The sequence below is a fragment of the Aethalodelphis obliquidens genome, unplaced genomic scaffold, assembly GCF_003676395.1.
Source record: "Aethalodelphis obliquidens isolate GAN/ISIS:26980383/991018 unplaced genomic scaffold, ASM367639v1 scaffold52, whole genome shotgun sequence".
Lineage (NCBI taxonomy): Eukaryota > Metazoa > Chordata > Mammalia > Artiodactyla > Delphinidae > Aethalodelphis > Aethalodelphis obliquidens.
In genome coordinates, this window is record NW_020837996.1 from 11,497,082 (window position 1) to 11,518,769 (window position 21,688).

Consider the following 21,688-nt stretch of genomic DNA (forward strand, 5'->3'; position numbering starts at 1 on the left):
ATTCTGCTGGACTAAGCCTGGGAGACTCATCACGTTCATTGTTCAAGGCAATTGATTAACCCTTGAGAAAGCAGGCCAGTAACTGAAGTTTGTTTAAACAGCGACTCAGCCGTAGTCCAGAATTAGGTAATAGGTCTTTATTACCTTTACTTTCTTTCCTAGAAAAAGAGTTGACTAAGTTCTAATAGTGGAGTGATTGTAACATTTGGAGGTCTTTATAAAAACTTCAGATGTTGTCACTAAATATTTTTCAGGATCCTCAGTATGACATCCTTCTCATTTCAGTTCTTCCTTATTAAAAGAAAAAGGTGCAGTTTTTATTTTTCTTGACTCGGTCACCAAGATCCTTCTCTTGAGTTGTGTGTGTGCGTGTGTGTGTGTGTGTGTATGTGTGTGTGTTTCTGTGTTTCTTCCCTCAAAAGACACTAATAGGCCTGTGTGATAATATTTTGCTAGTCACATCTCTTTCCCCAAATCTTAACAGACATTTATTCTGCAATTTGAGATTGTAATTGAAAACAGGGGAATAGAAGAGGCCAGGGAATCTTTAAACAAAGGGACATTAAACTACATCCCAACTAGTTTAATTTCCCATTAAACTACATGGGAAAATTGGGCCTCTTCATAATAGGCATACTATGTCTTTGTGTTGAATAACCACAGCTAATCTGAATACAACTCTGCCTTGGGAGACGTACCGCAAAAAAGGCTAAGGATAGCTCAGGCTCTGGCACTGGTCAGCTGTGTGATTTTGAGCAATTCGTGTAACATCACTGCATTTCAGTTTTCTCATTTCCAAAGGTAATGTTCAGTGTTCCTCAAGCTTCGTTACCTGTATATCCTTCTTCATGGTTTCTTTTTTTTAATTGTTGTTGATGCCTCCTCACATCTATACTCTTATTGAGCTAACATTAAAATAAGGCTCTTTTTTTTTCCCTTTTAACTGAGGTAAATATTGTAGATGAGGAATGAAAGGCAGGTGTGAAAGATAGAGACAATGGCCAGGAGAGAATAAGCTACAGCCTAGAAAGGCCAGGGCAGAGGGAAGTGGGTTGGAGGCTGGAAAGATTTTGCCAGAACAGGTGAGGGCAGACAGAGCTGGGCTTCCTGGAAGTTTTTAGGAAAAGAAGTTTGGGCCCAGTGATGGAGAGAGTAGGAAGATCTAAGACTAAAGAGGGTTCTAAATGAAAAGGTTGCCAGTAGGGGCTTAGGAAAGCGGACTCTTGGGGCTGCAGAGCTGTCTGCTCCACGTTGAAGCACACTGGGCTTCCTCCCTCAGCCTCTTTCCCCAACCCCACCCTGCTGGAACCTCAGGCCACCACCCTATGCTTCCTTCAGGCTCACTGGTGTCTAACCTGTCCCCTACGGCCCTGCCTTAGGGAAGGCAGAGCTGAGGGAAAGTGAAGCGTGGGAGTTGGGACCCTGGAGGGAAGGTTGGAGGGGGATTCAGAGATGGGGGCAGAAGGATGGATGAGGTTAGGAGGGGCCAGAGAAGCTGGAGGTTTTAGAATAGGGAAACAGGAGGGGATGAATAACAGCCATATCAGACTGAGCAGGTTGTGTCTTGAGATACTGTGCTGCATAGTATCTGGTGAGTTATGTGTAAGCTACCTGAAATAATAATTGTTGCATACAATTGCATCTACCTCAGTATGTTGCATGGTGTGGTATGTGTAGAGGTAGTAAAAACATACCTAAAATAACATCCCTAACCATTTGGGAAATATCCAGGTTGATGCGATTATATTGAACAATTGTCTTGTACTAATGTCCTACCTATGCTACCTCATTTAATCTTACGATACCTACTGTGAGGACGGGTATATTAGTCTATATATTTTATAGATGAAGAAACTGAGGCTCAGAGACATTCAAGGACACGTAACTGGATTGGAAGCCAGTTTTTTGGAGTAAGTCTGGGCTTCAAGGGATGCTTCCAGCTCTACTGTTCTATTCCACCTCTCCCTGCCCCCCACTGTTGCCAGTTTCTGAAAGGGAAAAGATTCTTAATGAGAAAGGGCAACTTGTGGGCTCCATGTTCCATGCCACTTATTTTATAAACTCTACAATCAAAAGTCTGCAAATCAAATGACTTACCTATCTTTGTTTTTGGCAGTTTTCTTCATCATAATTATTTCAAATAACCTGATTCTCTTTTCATCATGGTTTTACATTCAAGCGATAAGAGAGCTAATTGGAAGAATTAAAGAATGACTGAAATAGAACTTGACCTTGACCTTGGTGGTGGAAGGTGCTCAAACTTTGGAGTTAGAAGGCATGGATTTCAGTTTTGGTGCTACCACTTGCGGTGGCCATGGTTAAGCTATTTAAATTCTCCAAGTCTCAGTTTCATCCAATTTATAATAATAATATGGATAATAATACCACTTCATACAGTTGTTGAAAAGGGAAGGAAAAGATAAGATGTCTGTGACAGCATTTTGTTAAGCACAAGGCACTTATGGATAGAAAACATTATATTGTGTTGGACATTGATGTAACGATTAGGTCTTTCTCCAAGAGCAAAAGAGAATTTTGGTATTCATTATATTTGCTTGGTTAATGCCTACTATCACACTGCTGGTTTGAATTACAAATCTAGTTTTCTATTTCTCCCTAACAAATGAATGCAAAGATTGCCAAATATTTACTCACTTTGCACTGTGTGGATATATTAGGGGAACCACTGACGGAAACCACCCACCCTAGCCAGGCCCGATAGTAACCACTTGCATAGTTATCTTACAACAGGAGGTCCTGGTAAGGAATGCAGAACTAACAAGCTACCACAAACTGCAATAATTTAGGAAAGGTCAAAAGGATGGAGGAGATGCCAGTCCATATGTCCTGCCAACCTCCCAGAATCCTTCTTGCTGGAATCCATCTTGGCTGAGCGATGTGTGCGCCACCAGGAAGGACCCTGAGTCAGAGTGATTGGCCAGAGACAAGCTGGAAACTAACCCCATCACCATAAAACCTGAGACTGCAAGCCACTTGCTAGAGCAGTTCTCCTGGGCCCTGCTGCTCTTCTCCCAGGTGTCCCCTCCCAGTAAAGTCTCTTGCTTTGTCAGCACGTATGTCTCTTCGGACAATTCGTTTCCAAGTGTTAGGAGCCCACTCTCGGGCCCTGGAAGGGGGTCCTCCTTTCCTGCAACAGATATAGCCCAAGTAAGAGAGTTTAATATAAAAAAAGCTTTCACAGGCACTACTTGATCATTAAGAAATTTTGGAATCGGAGTCTTCTAATATCCCACCAATATTCACCTGAATCTGCTGCTACAGAAACTGCCAATTAATTAGCAAATATTTATTGAGACTTTACTCTTGGTAGAGGATTTTTGTGAAATTGAGCATGCAGTTGCCAGAGGCAACTGTACACAACCATGCAGTACAGCCAAGGGGCATCATTCATATGGACTGGGATGCCATGGTACTGCTCGAAGGTATGCAGTGCGGAGGCTGAAATATATATTTTCTGGATTAGCAATGAAAGTACAAAATAATTTCAAATGATGCCCCACAGGGCTTTTGCAAATAGTGATAATTTGTACTTGGAAGTTTATTTCAAGGGAAATTCAAACATTTCAACCCAGAATTATCTGGTAGCCTACTATGAATTCATGAAAGAATTCAAAGGCAATACTTTGTTTCAAATTCATCAGACCTCTCCTTTCCTGAAGCAATAGAGAAATTTACCCTGAAAGGGCTTAGAAGAATGAAACAGGCTAAGGTGATTGTATAAACTCTCTCAAAATTCTAAATCTAACTAAGAGTGTGATTACTTTCTTCCTAAGGCAGGGCAAGAAGTCAAAGGTATTTCTAAAATCTTCAAAACTGAAGCATTAAATTCTGATTTCTTCCAAGTCTGACATCTTTTAACAGTAAAATTATTGACAGGTTGGTTCTTTATTTGCAATTAAGAAAACAAGTACTCATATTGAGTAATAAACAATTTTATTTTTTAAGTTAAGTAGCCATCACTCAAATATTTCAGGTTTAAACCTAATTAGTTAATTATACCTACCATGTTCCGATATAAATATTGAATTATTTTACTGATTGTAAGTTATGTTTTCTCTCTTGTTGAAAAGCTGTAACTTGGAGTTTTAAAGTCAACTTAAGAGGGACAATATTGAATATGAAAAATCTCTCTTCTCTGCCTTATAAAAATAGTTTAAGAATCAAATTATGCAGTGGCAACTTAGCAATTGAATTAAGTTAAAATTATCAAAAGAAAGGTATGGAAACATTACTCTTAATGAGTGATCTGTTTGATCCTGAACTGGAAATGTTCCTAGGAAGTAAGAGTATAGAATGGAGTTTTGTAGAAAGTAATGGACTGAGAATGAAAAAAAAAAAAAGAATCAAAAACAAAAAAACAAACCTCACACTGGATGATCCTGCTGGCCTCATTTCACTTCTGTGTCTCTGGAAGGTGTGGGTGTAATGGCTGGTTCAGTTGGTAATATTTGATCCACAAGGTCATCTACGAGTCATCAGTACAAACCGTTTGAAGAGTATGAGACCTCCAAATGTTTCTTTTATTCTATGCAGAATCAGATTACTATTTTGAAGAATCTTTGCTATGTGATGGGGCAACCAGTCCATTCATTGTAGTAAATTAAGCTCTTGTCTGGTGATTTGAGCCATGTAGACAATCATGATCGGATTATTATTAGCAGGTAAGAATTTCTAGGAGTTATGGGTTCACTCTTACTGGAAAAGTACAAATTAAAGCAGTTTCCTCATAAGATATTGTTCATAGAATTGGTTGCCTTTGGACATTTCTGACCTTGTATAATCACTGTGGTCGAATATTAAATACAGTCATTACAGGTAATGAAGCTGTTTTAAAAATTACTTTAAAAACTGAATACTTATACAATCAAATGATTATTATTACATTAAAGGCCGTTCCCTTATCCAATTATCCTATTAGAGAGTGAAACAGCTCTAGAATAGTGCTGGAAAAGACCTTGGTGATCAAGTCATTCTTAGTTGACTGATAAGGAAAGCAAGCTATGTGGAGGCTAAGTTGCTCAAGTTCACCCAGAATGATAATTAAAACCCAGTTATCCTCTTATGAAATTGCCTTCAGAAACACACAAGAAAACCACTCATTGTGGTAGAGACAAACATAGTTTTCAACCAAAATGGAATAATACATTTGAATCAACACCTCACTCATGAGACTTGCTTCCAAATTATTTGAGGCTTAAATTATTTTTATTATGGAAAATTTCAAACATATACAGAAGTACAGAGAAAAATATAATGAACCCTAGTGTACCTATTATTCAGTTTCCATATTATAAAACATTTTGTTAGTCTTATATTATTATTTTTTTTAGATTTATTTTGTTTATTTTTTATTTTTGCCTGCGTTGGGTCTTCGTTGCTGCGTGTGGGCTTTCTCTAGTTGCTGCAAGTGGGGGCTGCTCTTCGTTGCAGTGCACAGGCTTCTCATTGCGGTGGCTACTCTTGTTGTGGAGCACGGGCTCTGGGCACACGGGCTCCAGTAGTTGTGGCACGTGGGCTCAGTGGTTGTGGCTCGTGGGCTCTAGAGTGCAGGCTCAGTAGTTGTGGTGCATGGGCTTAGTTGCTCTACAGCATGTGGGATCTTCCCGGACCAGGGCTCAAACCTGTGTCCCCTGCACTGGCAGGTGGATTCTTGACCACTGCACCACCAGGGAAGCCCAGTCTTATATTATTTCCCATCCCTACTACTACTACTACTATTGCTACTACTACTACTACTGGTGATGGTGATAGTGTTTTTGCTGGTATATTTCAGCCTTTAAAGAAAATCCCAACTATCCTGTCATCTAACTAGAGTTACTAGTTTATTATGCACATTATACACATATGTCTGACATATAAGGGCATTTTTTTTTAAAACACAAATCAATGCCATACCTAACAAAATTAACAATTTCTTAACATTATCTAATACCCAGTCCAAGTTTCCTTGATTATTTCAAAAGTGGTTTTTAGAGTTAGTTTATTCGAATCAGGGTCCAAACAAAGTGTGCACATCACATTTGGTTTTTATATTTTTAACTCTTTTAATTTATAATGGTCTCTCCTTTTCTTGTTAAAAAATGCTACTGTTTATTGAGTAAACCAAGTTAATTATCCTGAAGAATGTGCTGGATTCTGAATGTGGCTGATTGGTTTCTTCTGGTGTTTAACTTTTTTGCTAGCCTCCTTATTTTATTTTATTTTTTTTGCGGTAGGCGGGCCTCTCACTGTTGTAGCCTCTCCCGTTGCGGAGCACAGGCTCCGGATGCGCAGGCTCAGCGGCCATGGCTCACGGGCCCAGCCGCTCTGCGGCACGCGGGATCCTCCCGGACTGGGGAACGAACCCGCGCTTCCCGCATCGGCAGGCAGACCCCCAACCACTGCGCCACCAGGGAAGCCCTCTTTTTTTGGATTTTTTTTTTTTTTTTTTTTTTTTTTTTCGGTACGCGGGCCTCTCACTGCTGTGGCCTCTCCCGTTGCGGAGCACAGGCTCCAGACGCACAGGCCCAGCGGCCATGGCTCACGGGCCCAGCCGCTCTGCGGCATGTGGGATCCTCCCAGACCGGGGCACGAACCCGTGTCCCCTGCATCGGCAGGCGGACTCTCAACCACTGCGCCACCAGGGAAGCCCGCCCTCTTTTTTTTTTTGAAGCAAGTGCTTTGTACTTTTTGTTGCATCACATGAGGAGGCATAACTTTGGATGTTCCATTTTCAGATGGTGTCAGCCTGATTTCTTCCTTATAAAGTTCCTTATCAAATTTCACCTAGTGGTCTTAGCACCTATGATGATTATTGCCCTGATCCATTATTTTATTAGAGGTTGCAGAATGTTGACTTTCTAATTTTACTATACTTGCTGCACTTATTGGCTAGAAATGTTCTGTAAAAGACTTTCCTCAGCAACTATTGGCTTTGCTGAAATATAGCTCATACAGGAAAGCTGGCCTAAGTACTCAATTTATTCCCTTTATTTGTCAGTTTTTAAAGTAATGGGTTGGTGATATAGCCAATTCCTGTTATGAAAATGAGGTTTATTTTCCAGTATGTTTTTTTCAAATATTTGCTCTATTTTAATCAGATACTATTATTATTCCTTTTTGATACTCAAATTGTCCCATCTTAGGCTACTAGGAGTCTATTCAAGATTGGCTCTTGAGTCAGGTTGGCCTTTTGATATCTTGTTCTCTGGCACAACATAAACAATACTTTAAGAAAGAGACAACATTTGTGCCACAGACATTTAAAGGAATATATTAGTTCTGAGGATTATAAAGGAGGTTAATTGTTTTTGAGTTGACAGTGATGTTGGAATAAGTATTCAAAGTAATTCATCTGAAGGGGACAATAGTCATATGAATTTTTTTGGTGATATTTATTCTTAAAAACCCAACCACTTCACATCGTTTTACAGGCATACCTTAAAGTGTGATCTTCATTTTAAACCAAGTGACATGGAAGTTCAGAATATTATGTCACATGTTGTTCATTAACTATCTTTTTCAAGGGCTGAGGATCCAGGGATGGAAAATAATGCAGGAGAGGCGTACTGACTCAAAAAGTTGGGTTTATCATTTAGGTTCCAAAAAAACCCCCGTTTGGTTTCTGTAAAGGGGAGTGGAGCACACGGACGAAGAGATCAGGTGTTGGGTTCAGAGGGATGTGTATTGTGACTCCTCCAGATTCTGACTCTGACGCCTGTCAAAGTCACCTAACCTCTGCAAGATTTTTTTCTTCATATGTGAAACAGGGTAATAACACTGATTTCATCATGTAGGAATTAAGATGTGATGAAGTAATTGTAAAGCATTCTGCATAGGACATGCATTGGTGACTGGTGAAAGCAGCATTTGGTAAAGATGTCTGGATTAGGTTGATGGTGGCAGGGAGGACAGTACAGCATGGTGGGGGTGGACCATCAGAAGGAACCACCTGCTGACTTTTCAAGTCCAGAATCCATTAGTCTCCATCATATTTTAGGATGCTAGCTTTATAAAATTTCTGAGAAGAGACTTTACAGGACTTCTGTCTAACCCCCCATGTTATACGTAAGAAAACTGAAGCCCAGTGAATTTAAGTGACTTGCAGTAACACCACTAGCACTATGAAATGAAAGCACTAAGCCTGGAGCAGCATTGTCCAACAGAAATACAGTGCAAACCACAGACATGATGTTAAGTTTCCTAGTAGCCACTCGTATATTCACATATACAGAACGTCTCAATTCACACTAGCAACATTGCAGGTATTCAGTACCCCATGTGGCTGATGACCACTATATTGGACAGGACATCCAAAGCTAGTTCCTTAATTCTCAAGCTTATGCATTCTCTGGTACAAAACATGACCTTATTATTATTATTCATATCAGAAATAATTGCCTTACAACATACATGGACCATCAAACATTATTTTTTATCTTGAAGAAAATGTCACTTGTGGTCATGATGCATTTTAGAGAATTCTAGATAAACCTTTCCCAGAGACCTACCACTTCTAAAAGCTCTACCAGTAGCTTACCAATGAGTAATTTTTTTTTCCACACACACACACACTGTATTTTATTTTTACAACAGATAAATCAACTGACACCAAGCACTGTAAATGGATGACCACAACAAAAACAACAATGATTGCAATTACCAAACACAAAACACACCAATGAGTAATTTTAAAGGAGGACTTTTTTTTTAGACACAAGGTGCTAACTGCAATCATAGAGACATATTTTTCTGAGAACATGACTTTTGGCTAAAAGTTCTTTCAATACATTATTAGAGAAAATCAAATTGTTGGCCCATTTCTAGGAGATGCACAAGTTTTTACAGCATGCATTAGGTTCACTCCAGTCTTCATTGTATCTTGCATATTTTAGTTTCCCATTAGCACATTTACTACTTTTTAAAAATACTGTCATTTAAAAATTAAAGTTATACATATACCTGGTTTTAAGAATAAAAAATTACTCTAGAATTATTTTAAAGACAGCCATTATATCTTTTAACTCTATTTCCTGATTCACCTTCGCCCCAATCCTCCAGAGACAAATACTTCGAACTCTTCCAGTTACTTCTTCACAATTGTAAATAACGCTTTTGTTTTCTATCTTGACTTTCCAGTTTTAGGCACTTTTATGGCAACTTTTGTGCTATGAAAGATAAAGATATAGCTCCCTCTCTCCCCTCCCCCCATCGTTCTCCCCCTTTACAAATGTAATCATTCTCCTGACCCCTCTCCCACCCAAAACAGTTATATCATAATTCTGGTTAGAGAGTTCAGTGTTTGGCAATATGATTGTTGTCTGTAAATATTATTCATGCCTTAGTCATGAAGTATACAGTAATTGTTCTTCTTTTCTTACAAAGTCTTTTCTGCTGGAGTTAACAATCTTGTTTTGTTGTTTTATTTGGATTTTCATTTATGTATCCAGCCCCAAACTCTCTTACCTGAGAAGTGCAGTTTGAGCTTTTGCCTGCAAGATGAGTACATGAAAATTAGTTGATGGAGGGGTGGAAAGAGGAAAAGCATCTATTGAGAGGGAAGAATATGTGCAGAGGCCCTGTGGCTATAAAACAATATGGTAAAAGCGAAACCATGAGGTGGTCAGGGTGAGTAGAATTTAGAGATTAAGGGAGAGAGATGAAATAAACTGCTGGAGAGGCAGGAAGGGCTGGGCCATGCACAGTGTATAGGCACTATTAATGGTTTGGTCTTGATCTTAATTACAGTTAAAAGAAATCCACTTAAGCATTTCCAGCAGGAAAGTGAGATGGCCAGAATTACACTCTTTACTCCATTCTGTGCATTCCTTCATTTTTTTTTTTTTTTTTTTTGCCGTACGCGGGCCTCTCACTGTCGTGGCTTCTCCCGTTGCGGAGCACAGGCTCCGGACGCGCAGGCTCAGGGGCCGTGGCTCAGGGGACCAGCATGTGGGATCTTCCCAGACCGGGGCACGAACCCGTGTCCCCTGCATCGGCAGGCGGACTCTCAACCACTGTGCCACCAGGAAAGCCCCCATTCCTTCATTTTTTTATAATGACATTATATTTTGATTAAGTTAGGATCTTTTCTGTTGTTTGCAATCAATGAAGCTTAACTGATTCCGCAGCTCTCTCGATTTGCATTCTGTTGTCAACACTCAGTTGGACTGGATTTCATTACACTGGGTCCTGTTTTATTCTGTTGCCTGAATATTGCCTAAAGCTACAAATACACCGTTCAAAAGATTCTTTTGTATTTGTAGCATATAGTTGTTTTTGGTTCCCTTTAATAGCTGTTGTTGAATTCAAATCCATTCACAGCTGTCATTTTTCAGGTACAGTTCTCAGGTTAAACCTCTTTTTAGTCAAGTCTTTTACTGTGTCAAAAAGAACTTTAATTTGTTTTTGGCATGTTATCTCTTTTAAGTCCTAAGAACTCCAGGCATGACCATTGTCACCGCACGATTCAGCTGCATTTGTTGTCTTGTTTTCATTTGTTAATAAATTTTAATTTATTTATAAAAGGGGCAAAAATTCATGATGCATGAGTATCACATTTTTTCCTTTCCCCTTACCTGAACCTGAAGATTTCGTGCCTGCCCACGGCTACCTCCTCTCCTTTTATCTATTGTGCTGATCAGACCAGTCAGTGAACCAGGGATGGGGAGGGAGTTGTTTCAGAAAGAGCTAAGAGGTATTGCGAAGTGCAAAAATGCCCACCCAAAATGCTAGTACAAAAGAGAATTCAGGAGAGGAACAAGAAAACAGAAGTGTCTGTGATGATAGGAATGTTGGGTAATTAAAACATTTTTTTTTCCAGAAAATGAAGAATGAAGAATGAGGAGAACAATTTGGGGCAGTTACCATGAAAGTTGGGGGTGGAGAGAAATGTGAGAAGAATTTTAAGATGTGGTGCAGTAGGTTTATTTTAAAAAATAACTTGAAGAATCAGAATCAGAATTACTTTTTTTCTTCTTTGAATGTTGTGAGACTGGGTCATATAGACCCTCACTTATATTTGAGTAGTAGTAGATTTGTAGTAAGATTGGGAAACAGCAGATGGAGCTCCAAGTTATTTTTTGATAAATCACACTAGTGGCAGAGTTCTTTGCTAGTATGAAGAAATAGGCTCTGGGCATCGTCTGGAAGGAGAGGGCAGTATCAAACACTACTTTTTATGCATAAAAACATCATGGGAATATGATTTTTGAGAGGGTATCTTAAGGGATTAAGGAACCAGGGAGATGGGGAGAGGGTCAAGCAACATGATGAAAGGGCCAGGACTCCAGTGCAAAATATGGCCATTGCAAAATTTCCAGTGGTGAAGATGGCTGGGAGAAATTCAAGAACAGTGATGTGTAATGTTAGATTTATAACTGTTTGCTCTGCCATGACGGAACCCTCCGTTGTTATGTCCAACACGACCCTGTGGGAGACATACTTAGGGAGATATTCAGTTAACATTGGACAGAGAAAAAAATAGCTATAGGAAGCTAGAATGAGTAAGAATAAGGCTTCTGTAGGATCTCGAAATAAGAATAAGTAGTAATATGAGAATATAATTTCCTATAATCTGTAGAAGCATTGGGAAGAGCATTATGGATTGGGGGCAGGAGTAATGGAAGCATGACCCTATAAATTGGAAGCAGACACGTAGATTACGAGAATACCATAGCTTTTCTCCCATCATCGACAATGGTTGTTTCTTTGGATGGTTTTCATTTTTTTTTGACTGATGTGAAAATCCTCCACAGTCAGCTACTGAAGAAAGAATTTGCAAAAGCATCCTTTCTGTCCAGAACGAAGTGATAATTGAGTTCAAACAACAACAATAAAAAACTTTGTTGCTCTTCTAACAGCAAAGTTGGCAAATCACAAGACATTTAATTTTATGGGGCTAGATGGGCTCCTGGGAAACCCAAGACTAAATACCTTGAACAATTTGTTAAGGGTTCTGCACTCTAAATGGCCTCTAGATCAGCACAGCTGCGGGCAATTTGCAGGAGACTGGCAATGTGGTGTGTGGACCCAGTGGCAGGGAATGCTAATCTGAGACTATCCCCTCCAACAGCTTTTGCCATTCATCATTTTCACATCCAGATGGCTCCCATTGTCTTTCTAGTCCTCTTTTTGTGCAAAGTGGCTGCTCTTATATCATGATATATTAGTCTTGGAAGCAATTTTATTATTCATCTAGTAGTCCAATTACAACTCTTTGTAGAGGAGGAATTGGAAACCCAAAGAGGGGAAATATCACGGTTAGATCTACCCAGTTACTTCATGTCACAGCTGAGACAAGAACATTTATCTCTTGGATCTCAGCCCGGTGCTCATTCCAGTTCACCAGGATCTCATAACTTTGGTGAAAACATGTAGCACAGGATTTGGAGTCAGATGATCTCAAGTCCAGATCTCATCTCTGTTATATAATGTGACCTGGGAATGTTAACCCTGTTTTCTCATGTGTAAGATGAGGATGATAATGGAACCTCCATCACAGGCCGTCATGACAACAAATGGATACTGATATTTAAAGTGCTTATTATGGTATCTGGTCCATAGTAAATGCTCAGTTAGCTTTTATCATTATGGCTCCAAGTCTTTTCACATTAAAGCATGAAGAATTGGGTCTTTTTAGGAAAGAAGGCGGAAGAGTTTTTTGTTCATGAGCTTCTGGCCAGGCATACGTATTAATAATATAGTTCAGTTCAGTGATCAAGGCTTGCCAACATGATGGTTGAAAATGTCTTTCAATAGGGAACATTTTGCTAGACAGTACGGAGAATGAAAATTTTAAGTTCTTAAATACTGTGCCCCCTGTTGGTATCTGGCAACCATTGGTAATTCATTGATAATGATCATTAGTCGACCTTGTCAGCAACTTGGGGTACCAAATATAAAGAGACTCTCTGAATTCATGGTATTCTGCATATTTAAGGAACTGTTTGATTTTTCAAGATTATAAAAATGGCTTCAAAATAAAACAACACAATCTCTGAGTTAAAAACTTGAAATCTTGTAAGGTGATCAGCATCTAGAAAAAATATACACTTGGAAAAAATTAGCAAGAAAACAATAGTGTTTGACGTACTGACATTTATTTACTCTCTATTGAACAGTCTTTCCCGTGAGTCATAACATCTTTACCATTAGCTACAGAAGTTCAATTTCCATGACATCAAAAGCCTCCACAGACTAATTGCAGAGGAATTACATGAGGGCGAAAGTTTTAAGATTCAAATTCCTTTGGTTCTACCCTAGAGGTTTTGGTTCAGAAGGTCTAAGGCAGGGCTCAGGAATCTGCATACCTAAAATCTCTCTAGATGATTCTTGGGCACCTAAAAATTGAAAACCACTGGCCTAAGGGAAGTACTACTTTGGGATTCTGTTGCTTCAAACAAAAATATTCCATGTATTAAGAAAACCTAACATACTCAAATCTTAGAATTAAAATGACTAGGTAGGACCCGGCGGTCCAGTGGTTAAGACTCCTCACTTTCACTGCCGAGGGTACAGGTTCACTCCCTGGTTGGGGAACTAAGATCCCACAAGCGGTGCGGTGCAGTCAAAAGTAAAATAAATAAATAAATAAATAAAATAAAAATGACTAGGTAATGCTTATATGCATCTCTCAAGGATTTCTTGCTCTATAAAACGATCTATGTTTTGTTTTTATAATAGTGAGTTTTTGCACATGTGATTTTCTTTGTACAAATTTGATTAATGCTAACCTCCCCTCCCCAAAACAACAATAAACATCCAAACAAGCAACAAATGTCAATAATCAGCTCAAATCTGACCTTACCTATGAAGTCTTCTTCTGAGTTTAGATGGTCCTTGATATCTAAGTCACTCACCATCCTGCTTTGTAATACAAGGCATTTTCACATGTATATAGCTTGTCTCCTTAATTATATTTTGAATACTTTCAAGACAAGGACTGTGAGTACATTTGCTTGTGATCCTTGCATTGTTCCCTTCTTTCCTTCTTGCTTGCCGTTATTCATTTATTCATCAAAATTTATCAGATGTCTGCTGTAAGTCAGGTTCTGTAATAAGTTCCAGGGTGGAGGGAAATCCAATGACACTAAGATGAGGGTATGGACTATATCAGGTGTTGGCAAACTACAGTTCACTGGCCAAATCTAGCCAGCTCCTTTTTTTTGTAAGTAAAGTTTTATTGGAATACAGCCATACCCATTCATTTAGGTATTGTCTGTAATAGCTGCTTTTTTGCTACAGTGGCAGAACTGAGTAGTTGCTGTAGAGACTATATGGTCTGAAAAGCCTAAAATGTTTACTGTAGTCAGCTCTTCATATCCATGGGTTCTGCATTCATGAATTCAACCAACCACAGATTGAAAATATTTTTAAAAAAAATTCCAGAAAGTTCCAAAAAGCAAAACTTGAATTTGCTGCATACTGGCAACTATTTACATAGCATTTACATTGTATTAGGTATTATAAGTAATCTAGAGATGATTAAAGTATTTGGGAGGATGTGTGTAGGTTATTTACAAATACTACACCATTTTATGTAAGGGACTTGAGCATAAGCAGATTTTGGTATTGCAGAGGTTCCTGGAATCAATCCCCCATGGATACCAAGGGACAACTGTATTTGTCCCTTTACAGAAAGTTTGCTGACTCCTGGATTATATGATTGCTAAGGTCCTGCCCAGTTCACAGCACTCCACTGATGAATGCTATAAGCTGGAAGTGCAGGGTCCTGTCAGGGGCTGATGGGTATCTCAGGAGGCAATATTTAATCTGAGACCTGGAGGATTTGTAAGAGTTAAGTAAAGCAGGCCAAGAATGGGGGAAGGGCATTCCAAGTTTTATGAGTTTTATGAGATTTTATTTCCCCCCAAAATGTTGTGGCCCAATAGATGGGGAAAATAAAAACATATAAAGACTACCAATATTTATTGTTATTATATAGGAAATATGATGAAATGATTATGTTCTGAATCAGTGGTCTTATGACTTTTTTTCAGCTAACTAAGCATGTGGAATTAGATGCCATTTAACCTTTTAGAGCAGGGATCAGCACACTTTTATCTTAATGGGAAAATAGTAAATATTTTAAGCTTTGCCAGCCATACAATCTCTGCCACAACTATTCATTTCTGTTACTGTAGCATGGAAGCAGCTATAAGCAACATGTAAATGAATGAGCATTGGCTATGTTTCAATAAAACTTTATTTATGAATAGTGAAATTTGAATTTCATATTATTTTCATGTGTTGTGAAATATATATTATTCTTCTTTGATTTTTTTTCAATGAATTAAAAATGTAAAAACCATTCTTAGCCCGTGGGCCATACCAAAACAGGTGGTGGGATGAATTTACCTGGTGGGTCATAATTTGCAGACCCCTGTTTTGGTATGACATTCTTTGCTGCTAAAATGGGAGGATATTTTCTCTACCAACCACCTAGGGTGGTGATGAGTGAGAGGCATTTGTTCTTTGAAGTTCTTTGCATAGGGCAACATGTTCAGATGTGATATACTGTCATTGTATATTCACAAAAATTATCGAATTATCCACAGTTGCAGGATGCACAATTTTCCTGAGAGTTGATGAGAAATTTATCTTTTTCATGAATAATTTTTTCTGAATGAAGGGAAAATTTGAATATATTTTGCATATGTAATAGTACAAGTATGATTCTTTTATTCCTAATATTCCTAGAACACTGGTTGTAAGTTATTTTTCTAAGCAGAGAAGGGTTTGAGCTAATTACAACAACTCAGATATCTTATTGTACTTTATTTTTCCTCTTCTCATTGAACTTAATGTTTTTTGTTTTATGTAGATGGTTTGTTGGAGAGACTGGACTTGAGAAGGTACAATCAGGAACCAGCTTCATTATTTTCCAAGCACTGCCTTCAACTAGACTCTTTGGATCACCTTCCCCAATTGAGAGGATTTCTTCGCCAAATCTCAGACACTTTCAGGTATTTGAACAGTCTCATTATCAGATATTATGAATTTGTGTGCAACCCAAATCGAAACGTTAATCACTCATCTAAGTCAGGGTTTCTGTCTAAGCAACCTCTTCCCTGCAGGCCTGACCGCTGAATCCCTAGTCTACCACTGGGAAAGGGCAACATAGTTCATTCTTTGGTTGTGCTTGCTCCACCTGGTCCTTCCATTCACTCTGCTGCTTATGGCTCTTCTAGAGTTGAGCACAGAGCGTGTACGAGTGTATGTGGATGTGTGTGTGTGTGTGTGTGTGTGCAAACGTGCACGCACGCGCTGAACTTACAGAGAAAGGGCCAAGTGTTACTTCTCTGATGCTGGTCAATTTGATTTCTGGTGCTTTGTTTCATGACAAGGGTAACCTGCTGGCTCTTCCTACCATGGGGCACTTGTAAGGACTCTTTGGGCACCCCATGAGGGACAAGTGCTGCCCTCTTAGGATACTGACATCCCCTTGACTTCTGCCCACTGGCAGTGCGCTCCTGGTGTTCCCTTTATCGTGAAGCAGGAGTTCTCTCAAGATGGCTCTGGCTCACCAACCATTCTGTGTGCCCACCTGCCCTTCCCACCCCAACACTCTGGATTTATTTCCCCCCAATCTCCCTGAAGGATTCTCCTGCTGACCCTTCGCGGAGCTTGAGGAGAGAGAGGGCGTATGTTTCAGAGCACTCTGTTTCCACAAACACCCTTCAAAATATACTCTCTCTTCCTTATTGAATCTCTGGGCTTCTTTTATCCTGGGTGGGGTTACGTGATGACCTAAGGACTCCTACTGGACTGGATAGCAATTCCTTCAGAGGTGTGCAATGTATGGGCATTAATTGACCGTGATTGTCATTAGGGTTCCAGGAGACAAGAAACGTCCCATGTAAATTGCTGTTTCATTTATATATGCCTATTTGTCTCCCCTGTTGTATTTCCCCTTACTGTATTTATAAGCTACTTGAGGGCAAGATTTCTTTGCATTTTCCCCAGTTTTAATACTCATTCAATGGATCATTGAATTCCCTCCTAATTACTAAGTAAATGGGGATTGAAGTCAGTGGGCTGATTCATTCATTCAGTATTGAATGCCTACCATATGCCAAGTTCTGTAATAAGTGCTGGGGATATAGTAGACCAAAAAGACATAATCCATGACTTCAAGACTTTATTTTAGTGGAGGGGATATATATTAAACAATCACAGGAATATACAATTAATTTCAAATTTTGATGTGTGCTGTGAAATAGTGCAGAGTCCTCTCAGGGAGTATAAATGGGAACTTAATATAAATTGGGGTGATGGGTATCTCAGGATGTGGTATTAATTTGAGAACTGGAGGATTTGTAAGAATTAAGGCAGGCCAGGAATGGGGGAAAAGCATTCCAAGCAAGAGAAATAGTGTGTGTATAGACCCTACTGCAGGGAAAAGCTTGGCATTTTAGAGGACGCTTTGAAGGATGTAAAAAAAGGTGAGTGTAGCAGATTGTGAATTGGGGGGAAAGAGTGGGGTAAGGTGAGGATAGAGAAGTAGTCCGGAGTTTGACCATACAAGGAACACAGGCCATGAGAAAGGATTTGGATTTTATCTTAAGAGCAGTGGGAAGCTTTTGAAGAGTTTAAAGCATCCCATTTGCATGCCTAGGTGGTTCATATTGAATAACTTTTTGGCATAAGGGATATAGTTAATAAATACAGGAAAGGTGCCTTATCAACAGAGGTCAATGCCTGTTTTAGCCTTATACATGTCCTGCAAATCCTACTGCATTCCATGAAGACATTCTTCAAAGAACACATCGTGTTCCCTGCTAGTCTGAGACTGCATTTGATCATACAGATGGAGTTGTGTTCAAAGGACATTCCATTGCTCTGCGGAAACATTTTGGAGCAATCCTGCAGATTTCAGATAACCTAATGGTGAGAATTCTGTTCTTTCAGTGGGAAACCATAGCAACATACCACTTAGAAGCCACACTATATAATCTATCTGTTCTTCAGTTAGTATTTTGCAGTCCAGAAATAGTCATCATTGCCTAATGTGAGTATGCAAAAGGTCACGCAAATATAAGCCCCAATGACAGTGCAGTTCTCCCTCTAACCACAGGGTGGTGGTGGGGAACTGCACCTTCTCTGGGAGACGCACTATCAGGCACATGGGGGGCCAGGAAGGAGAAAGGAATTTGGGCTAATAGCTCTGTATTTCAGCACAAATTGTAAGTTGATCCTCAATCTCTAAGTACAAAGAACGGGGCTATGATCGATAGATCTGGATCTTTATCCAAAACCTCATATACAGACAGACCCAGTACCCCTGGGTGCAATTCTTGTTAAACTGCAGGATTTATGGTTCAGAGATTTTATGTCCCAGCACCTTTTGTGATTTCAAACACACTCCCTATCTTGCCTTAGGTGCAAAATAATAATCTATAAATTCTCCAATAAATACATAAAGAATTGAGAAACTTAGAGAGCCAAAGCTGCCAGCTTGGTATCCATCAATGTGTAATGGTTAAAAGGGTCTTTGCTAAAAAACAGGTAGAAATGGTAAGATCTTTAGGGATGGGGATTCAAGATAGTTGGTCACAGTATTACTTCAGTTAGTATTTGGTCAGTGAAAAATGGTGAAACGCTATGGAAAGAAAAGAGAAAAGCAAAAGGAAAAGAATCTCCTGGGGTCTTCTACACTGCTGGTAAGACGTATGGATATGTTTTGTTTTGATGAGAATCACGTCTTAAGGTGCCATTTTCTTCTCCTATCTTCCTCCTATCTAGGATATTTCCCCCCTTTTCTTTCTCCCTGTGATCTCATTGGGTCTTGCATTGTTTTTTTTTTGTTTTTTTTTCCGTACGCGGGCCTCTCACTGCTGTGGCCTCTCCCGTTGCGGAACACAGGCTCCGGATGCGCAGGCTCAGCGGCCATGGCTCATGGGCCCAGCCGCTTCGCGGCATGTGGGATCCTCCCGGACCGGGGCACGAACCCGCGTCCCCTGCATCGGCAGGCGTACTCTCCACCACTGCGACACCAGGGAAACCCTGTCTTTTTAATTTTTAGTGCTTTGTGCTGGCACCATTTTGTGAACTGGCTCCCCAAGCAGCCCATCTGTAAGGGCTCCAGTGGGCTGTGTGCTCTATCCATCACCCTCTCCTTAATGCAAGCATTACAAAGATTGGTTGCTAAGAATATTTACTTCCCACCCTTGTTGACTCACATCCCCAGTGTGTCAAGGGCCCACCAAGAAGACCTTTAAAAGACATCGCACAATTACATGGGAATGATACCATGACAGAGGCCTAGGGGAACACAGTAATGCTACCCCAATGTAAAATGGGCATTTGCTTTAGGTCTGTACCTAAAGTATGGAGAGGGCGAAAAGAGAAGTCAGAGCTCCTGGAAATGATGCCCAGAGGTATTTAGTTTGATTCATTCATTCATCTCTCCCTTCATTCTTTCATTATTCAACAAATATTCCTTGAGTACCTACATGTCAGGTATTGTGCTAAGTATTGGGGATATAGCATAGACCTGAATAGACATAGTTCCTCCCTGAAGATAGTTCATGGTCTTGTTGGGCTGCATCCCGCGGGCCTGCAAGCCTTGTAATTGCTCAGCTGAGAGACTAAGGAAAGAGCCCAGAGACAGTGACAAAGACATCAGTTGTTTACTGTATAGGGAATCTTACAAGTCTGAAGCAAAGTCCTGGAGTGACAACCCACTGTATACAGCAGCTGGTGGACAGGACATGGCAACAGTCTTCGCTACTGGGGATGGGGGAAGGGGGGTGAGAAGGAGGCTACTAGTTATAGGGGGAATTGATGTCAGTTTGGCTTGTCAGTTACCAGGGAAACCAGAAGCTGGGGCAGGGGGCAAGCATGTAGGGAGTTACTGATTAAGCCCTATAATAAAGAGGATTGGATAGTCATGTGAGTAGGTGTAGGTTAAGCAGGGAATGTACAGAATGTACAGAGAGCAAGAGGAATAGCTATCTTGAGTGGCCTGTCCGTGCAGTCTGCTATGGTAAGTAAATAAATGGGCAATTACTATACAGTGTGATAAGGACAATGCGCCTTAGCCCTGTGGATTTTATGTGAGTGAGAAATAAACTTTCTGAGATTTTATGGTTGTTTGTCACTATGGCATAGCTTATCATAACTAACAGACTGTATCTGCATAAGAGGAATTATACCTGCCTAAATCCTCTCTCAAGTCTTCTTTTCATGTTTTAGGAAGATATTCAGAGGCCAGGATTCATTCCTCAAATTGATCTCTATTTAGCCACATTATTGTAGAAATTGGCCTTTCCTTGCCTCTGTCCCATCAAAAAAGAAAGCTCAGGTGGATATTCCTGCTGCTTACCTTATGTTTAATGGAATCGTCCTGTGATTTGGCTAAACTTGGCATCTGAAGAAATTTCATACCATCCATTCTCAGCAACCAAGAAGCAAGTTCTGTTTCTTCTCTGCTTCAGTGCTTCTGCCTGATGCTAAGACAGCTGAGTAATTTTTCCCTACTTATTACTCTTCCAAAGCACAAAAGCTGTCTTCACTTTAACATTAATGAGTTATTCAGCTGATATAACTATTTCTAGCAAGTAAATTACCTACAGCTGCCTATCAACAAGGCTAGGGCAAGGTGATTACAAAAGAGAGGAATTTTATTTAAAATGAAATTGAGCTAGTTTCTTAAACCATACAGTCTGTCCCTTTTGGCCATCAACCAGAAGGGGACAGTATAAGAGCATGGTTTGCTCACCGCTCACTGCACCAAGTCTTTGAATAATCTGCATTTGAGAATGTTTTTTGTTAGAAATCACACCAAGTACTTTGTGAAATTATTTTTGTATATATTTCCAGGGCTGAGAAATTCCAGAGCATTAAAAAAAAAAAACCCTCCAACATATACGAGAGATGTTTAATGGCCTTGGTTTAAACTCCAGGAGACCGAGGTGGAAATTTTCTAGCAAAGGTCGGTTAAAAGCTTGACTGGAGGAAGAACAGGCAAATGAATTTAAGCCCAAAGTGTCCTTGTTCAGCTTCTACTCTTGGTGGAGTGGTTATTGGAGGGTTGAAAACTTCTCTTTGTAGAATTTGGCTTTCTCATATTCTCCCTCTGACTGAAGGCAGCTAACACTCAGCAGTCCTTTAAAAAGGGTTCCTAAATCAGCACTAATTTTGCATATTCAAGAGCACCAACCACTAGTTATTTCGGAATAGGAATGTTGAATCTGACAGGTGTGGAAGAAAGAATAGTGGATTCTGAGTTTGCCAATGAGAGGCTGAGTGTCATCTCATCTCTCCACACTTCAGTTATCTTCCCTCTTAAATGAGGGGCCCCGGATAAAAGAAATCTCTGGAGTTTGTTCTGTGTTTGAACATCTATGATTCTACAGTCAGGCAGGATTATTCTACTACTACTGTCACTATTACAGCTATTATAGATGTCACTGATTGAATGATTAATGTATACCGGGCATTGTGTTAACATTTCACATTCATTATCTTTAATTTTGAAGCAATACTATGAGGTAGATATTATCAAGTTTGTTAAATAGGTGCGAAAGTTGAGGACCAGAGAAGTTACAGGAATTGTTGAAGGTCCCAAAGCTAGCAAGTGGTGAAGACATGAACCAAAATCCAAATATTTTGACTCCCAAGTTCCTACTCTTAACCACTGCCACGTATTTCTTTCTTTCTTTCTTTCTTTTTTTAATTTCCAGCACTT

At 39.7% G+C, this 21,688-nt stretch overlaps 1 long non-coding RNA gene across 3 annotated transcripts in view; it reads left to right on the top strand.

Moving 5' to 3' along the window:
• LOC113608259 (uncharacterized) overlaps positions 1-21,688 on the top strand; it is a 300,860-nt gene that overhangs the window by 38,933 nt on the left and 240,239 nt on the right. For all 3 annotated transcript variants that reach the window (XR_003428280.1, XR_003428279.1, XR_003428281.1), the window contains exon 2: positions 15,821-15,962. This is a non-coding gene — a long non-coding RNA (uncharacterized LOC113608259). The remainder of the gene's footprint in view (positions 1-15,820; positions 15,963-21,688) is intronic.